We start from the raw sequence: 5,467 nt of genomic DNA, 5'->3' as shown, positions 1-5,467 counted from the left end.
TTGCGGTGCGTTCTGCGATGGAATATACGGGGAGATATTGCGCGCGTGCCCGCCGCGGTTAGTGATATACTAAACTTAGGGCTAATTTTTCAATCGTCGTATTCTTTTAGATGAAGAATAAACTTGTCATTTTGACTGGACGTAACTTTAACGAAGAATAAGTTTGGCACATTTACAGTTAGCCACGTACCGGAAAGCGCAGTGTAGGACGTCCACCCACAAGGTGGACCGACGACCTCATAAAGGTAGCGGGAAGGCGCTGGATGCAGGCCGCCCCAACCGGCCATTGTGGAAGTCATTGGGGGAGGCCTATGTTCAGCAGTGGACGTCCTTTGGCTGAAATGATGATGATTATGATCATTGACAGTTTCAGTATGGGAAATAATTATGTCAAAGTGATAAGTTTATTCTTCAGTTAAAGGTAAACTGACGATTGAAAAGTCAGCCCTTAGTATATTGGATATTTGACTAACAACCTCTCGTTCCCACCGCAACTCCGGTGTAGCCAGGATCTACAGCTCGACCGCCAATAACCCAACCAGTGATGGTCAAGTTTGTCCCGGGGAAAGGTAAACTGTCATTGGACCCGCAACTAAATTAATCAGAAGAACATGGGATGGGAAAATCGCGTTTGATAGTTCAAAAAAAGTATGTCAATTGACGAGTGGCGTCATCTATCCTTGCCATGACGCAATTTTGAGTTAATTTTATAAGCCGCAAGGAGTTACTGAGTTGACGTAAGAAAGTTTATAGAGTTACATAACTCAACCATAACCACCGCCAACTTTTGGCACAGTCTAAGGCAGTGCAAAAAGTTGTCGGTGTTTTCAACCGACTTCAAAAAAGGAGGAGGTTCTCAATTCGACACCACAAACGAAAAATAAACTTTGAAATTAATTAGGTACCTTTATTAATCTTACCCATACTTACTAAAAATAAATAACCTTCTTTTTCCGAGGTACTCGTACATCATCTAATGACCAGTGCCCCGTGCCCATACTGGAATGCGCGTCCCCTCCTACAACCGCGATTAAACGCAATTAGTTAGTGATTAAAGTTTTAACTATTAAATTAAACAATTTTTATCAATAATAATAAATAAAAAATATTTTAAATATAGTTTTGTTATAGTTATAGACGCTTCCCTTCGAGTGACGTCATATCGCCAGCGGCAAACTTAAAGCGAACGGATAGTACGCGCATGGGATGGTCTTAAACTAAGGCTGAGTTGCACCACCTTTATTTATTTTATTTAATAGGACAACCAACAAGACATACACTGGAAGACAATCAATATTTACAACGTATTTAACTTAATCTAAGTGCTGCCTTAATTATACCTTATTTTAATCGTGACTATAACAATAACCGGTGTTTTTGTATGGAGTTTGACAGATTTTTGACGTTTCTTAAAGTTAAAGCAAGACGGTGCAACTCCTTTTGTACCCTTTGCACCACCGGCCTGCACCACTGGTGGTGCAAAGGGTATTTTTAAATCCCTCTTGCACCACTAACAAATAGTGCTGTGCTACCATCGACTGAAAGTTTTAATTTATTTATTGCAGTGCAATAAACGCATTGAAACTTCGAGGGGAATTCTTGGCGGGAAATTGAAGCGTCAAGTTCAGCAGGTAGGTAGGTGCAGGCCGGTGGTGCAAAGGGTACAAAAGGGTGCAACTCAGCGTAAAAATCTGAAATTTTTAAATGCATTCTGAGGTCTTAAAACATAATCACAATAATCATAATCATTTATTGCTTCATAAGTGTACATAGGTGGTGATCTTAAACTTAGTCTCAACTTATGACCCTGTAAGGGTATTGCAAATCCATATTATGCTGAGTATTGAAGGTTGAAATTTTAATTTGATGACACACGGGTGAGAATTGCGTACGTTTTGTAGAAGTATAAAGAGTAATCGATGTAGCAGGTTGCGAAAACGGGGTAAGGGTGGCTAGGCTGTGTTGGGAAAGCAGACAAATATAATAAGTGACTTCAAATTCAAATTTAAATTCAAATCTTCTGCCAATATTCTTCTCAGCACCAGACCTTATTAACCCAAATGCTTGAGAGCCAACTTCCATCATCATCTGAAATGATGGACGCCTTAGGACGTCCACTGCTGAATATAGACCTCCCCCAATGATTTCCACAAGGCCGGTTGGTAGCGGCCTGCATCCAGCACCTTCCCGCTACCTTTATGAGGTCGTCGGTCAGCTTGTGGCCCCATAAGGACTAACTTTTTTTTTATTTACTGTATTTTGACGTTCATAAGTGCTACTAATGGTCTAAATTGAATAAAATATTTTTGATTTTGATTTTATAACAAAACATTTAAAATAATGTATTTATAAATATTTATTTTCACAAACTCATTCTATCTTTACATGTCAATAACCTGTCCCGTTTTACATAATATTTAGAAATGAATGCAATACCTACATAATTAACATGCTGTAACCATTAGCATGTATTTTTTTGATAATAAATAAATATTTTAGTACTAATAATATACAAAACTAGTGTATTGTCTAGATTCTGCCTGCAGTTCCACTCGAGGGAATATACAGGGTGTCCAAATCAAACTGCTAAGGGAGGTAGCTCTACTATTGTACTATCCCTAAAACTCATGAAAAAAATTTTGAGTTCGGATTTTTTTTAAATAAAGTGCTCTAAACTCGTCATTATTTTCAAAAGTTTGTTTACAGATAAAACGAAGCGATCATGTACCTACAATTGTACCTATAAATAAATAAATAAATAAATTAATATTAGTAAGAAAAAAGTACAAATAAACTCCAAACGCAGCAATTATAGCCAGATACTTAGGCAAAGCTGATTTATTTTCACTTTAAAAAAACAAATTTTGTCCTTATTTTTTAGCGCATAAGCGCTTTATTTTTTTTTCATATTTTTAGGGATAGTACATTAGTAGAGATACCTCCCCTAGCAGTTTGATTCACCCATTCTGGGACACCCTGTATGTAGTTATAAAAACATAACCCTCCTTCTGATGCAGTCAGGTAAATAAATACACACAGGCAGACGGTGTTCATCAATCAGCCAAAGGACGTCCACTGCTGAACATAGGCCTCCCCCAATGATTTCCACATCGCCCGGTTGGTAGCGGCCTGCATCCAGCGCCTTCCTGCTACTTTTACACTACGGTCCACCTTGTGTGAAAAAAATAGAGCTTTTCTTTTGCGAATAAGCCATCTTTTTTGTATGTAGGTATGTGGACAGATTTGGAAAATTATTTTTTTGTTCGATGGAGTACATTTCTGTGGTGGTCTCATTGCCACCATACAGGATCTGATGATGGGATCCTAGGGAAATCGAGGGACCTTTAAATTTTATAGGCACGTAATTATGTTTTGTTATAAACACTGTGCTGGACAAAGGCCTCCCCCAAGGTTTTCCACAATGAACGGTCCTGCGCTGCCCGCATCCAGGCTCTTCCCGCGACCTTTACCAGATCGTCGGTCCACCTAGTAGACACGAGAATTTTATATGTATTAGAGAGTCAAATTAATTTAATACATATTATTATTGAGATATCTATTTCGAATTTGTGGAAATAAAATCTTTTTATTTATTTATTTTATTTATCTATTTCGAAAAAAATTTCTAAATGTCAATGATTTTAAGTCATATAACCATCGTATTCTAATGTGATAACTATAACAATTAGGTTTTTATAAGGGTAAACGAACTAAAGTCGCTGACATAGCCCGACGGATTAGCAAGCTGAAGTGGCAATGGGCAGGGCACATAGTACGCAGAACTGGACGGCCGATGCGGCAGCAAGGTTCTGGAATGGAGGCCGCGTACCGGAAAACGCAGCGTGGGGCGTCCACCTAAAAGGTGGACCGACGACATCGTAAAGGTAGCAGGGAAGCGCTGGACGCAGGCCGCTACCAATCGATCAACATGGAAAGCATTGGGGGAGGCCTATGTTCAGCAGTGGACGTCCTATGGCTGAAATGATGATGATGATGATTAAAAGTAAATGGAAGGTATAAGAAAAGAAACACCATGGTTTTTATGAAAATAAAACTTTTACTTAATAAATATAATGGACACACAAGCGGCATGGGAGGGATAAAAACTCATAAAACTCATTTGTTTTTGCAAATAGGCTTTTAAAAAGCACTTTTACACGTCCCAGTATTAACCCTACCACTGCTTCGGGACCATAAATGGGCCAGTGCTGAGAAGAAGCAGCGCAAGAAACTCAATCACTATTGTCAGCCTCCTTTTCAAGGGTTTACGGTCTTTAAAATATACAAATTATAGTCATAAGTATTGATGCGAGCTAGGTAGTTAAACATTCCAAACATTTTATCTTTTATATAAATCATCAACTTTAAATATGAAGGCTCGCTGACGTTTGACTTCATAAAATCACCCTCCCGTGCCGCTTCCATAACACAGACACTGACTAATTTAACCGCTAAACCTAGATGCTTTCAAAGCTTCATCGCGCAAAGTCCGAATACATAAGAAAGTAAAGCTCCAAGGCCGAATTGTGTAACATTGACCGAGCTAGACTGCAACCCAGACGCAACGATTGTCTAACGTTCGTACTCACAAACGATGCTTGCTTAAGTGAAGCAGCAAATCGAACGCACAGCATTGAATAGAGCTCTGTGATTGGTTCGTGCGTCCACGCGCACTGGGAGACGTCTTATTAATGTTTGTGAATACGGGCGCCAAAAACTATAACATCTACAAACTTGAAATTTGGCAGATACCTATATCCCTTATAGGGTGTAAACATCCGCTAAGAAGGGATTTTACGAAACTCCACCCCTAAGGGGGTAAAACGCGGTCTACGCGTACTAGTGCTAGTTGTTCTCACATGAAGCCTAGCTCGCACTTATTGCGTGTCATGTAAGCTGTAAATTACTGTATTTTATTGAAAAAGAGGCTGACAAAGGTGACTGAGTTTCTTCCGCCACTTCTTCTCAGCACCAGCCCATATGTTGTCCCGAAGTGGTGGTAGGGCAAGCTATATTTGGGACGTGTATAAGTGCCCTGGAAAGGGCCTATGTACTGAACTAGCGGCCGCCCGCGACTTCATACGCGTGGATCCCGTTTTACCCTCTTAGGGGTGGAGTTTCGTAAAATCCTTTCTTAGCGGATGCCTACGTCATAACATCTACCTGCATGCCAAATTTCAGCCCGATCCGTCCAGTGGTTTGGGCTGTGCGTTAATAGATAACTATGTCAGTCAGTCAGTCACCTGATAGATAAACTATTTGAATTTGGTGCGGGCTACGTTTACTTTGATCTGACCGCAGACTGCAGAACGAATTTCATGCAGTGTGGCAAATCCTTTAAAAAAATCATTTACATTATTAAACACGGATTTTCCCCCTATTTGCCAACATATCAGTCAAAATAGCGATCACGCATTGCGTTAAAGATATTCAGACTATGACCAGACCATTGCAAGTTATCCTACTT

The 5,467-nt window shown here is 39.7% G+C and overlaps 1 long non-coding RNA gene across 1 annotated transcript in view; it reads left to right on the top strand.

Moving 5' to 3' along the window:
- LOC135085818 (uncharacterized) overlaps positions 1 to 5,467 on the top strand; it is a 194,186-nt gene that overhangs the window by 50,897 nt on the left and 137,822 nt on the right. The window lies entirely within an intron of this gene.

Source organism: Ostrinia nubilalis, chromosome 29 (assembly GCF_963855985.1).
Source record: "Ostrinia nubilalis chromosome 29, ilOstNubi1.1, whole genome shotgun sequence".
NCBI classification, from domain to species: Eukaryota; Metazoa; Arthropoda; class Insecta; order Lepidoptera; family Crambidae; genus Ostrinia; species Ostrinia nubilalis.
The sequence above is the reverse complement of the archived record's forward strand: the minus strand, read 5'-3'. Positions and strand labels throughout refer to the sequence as shown.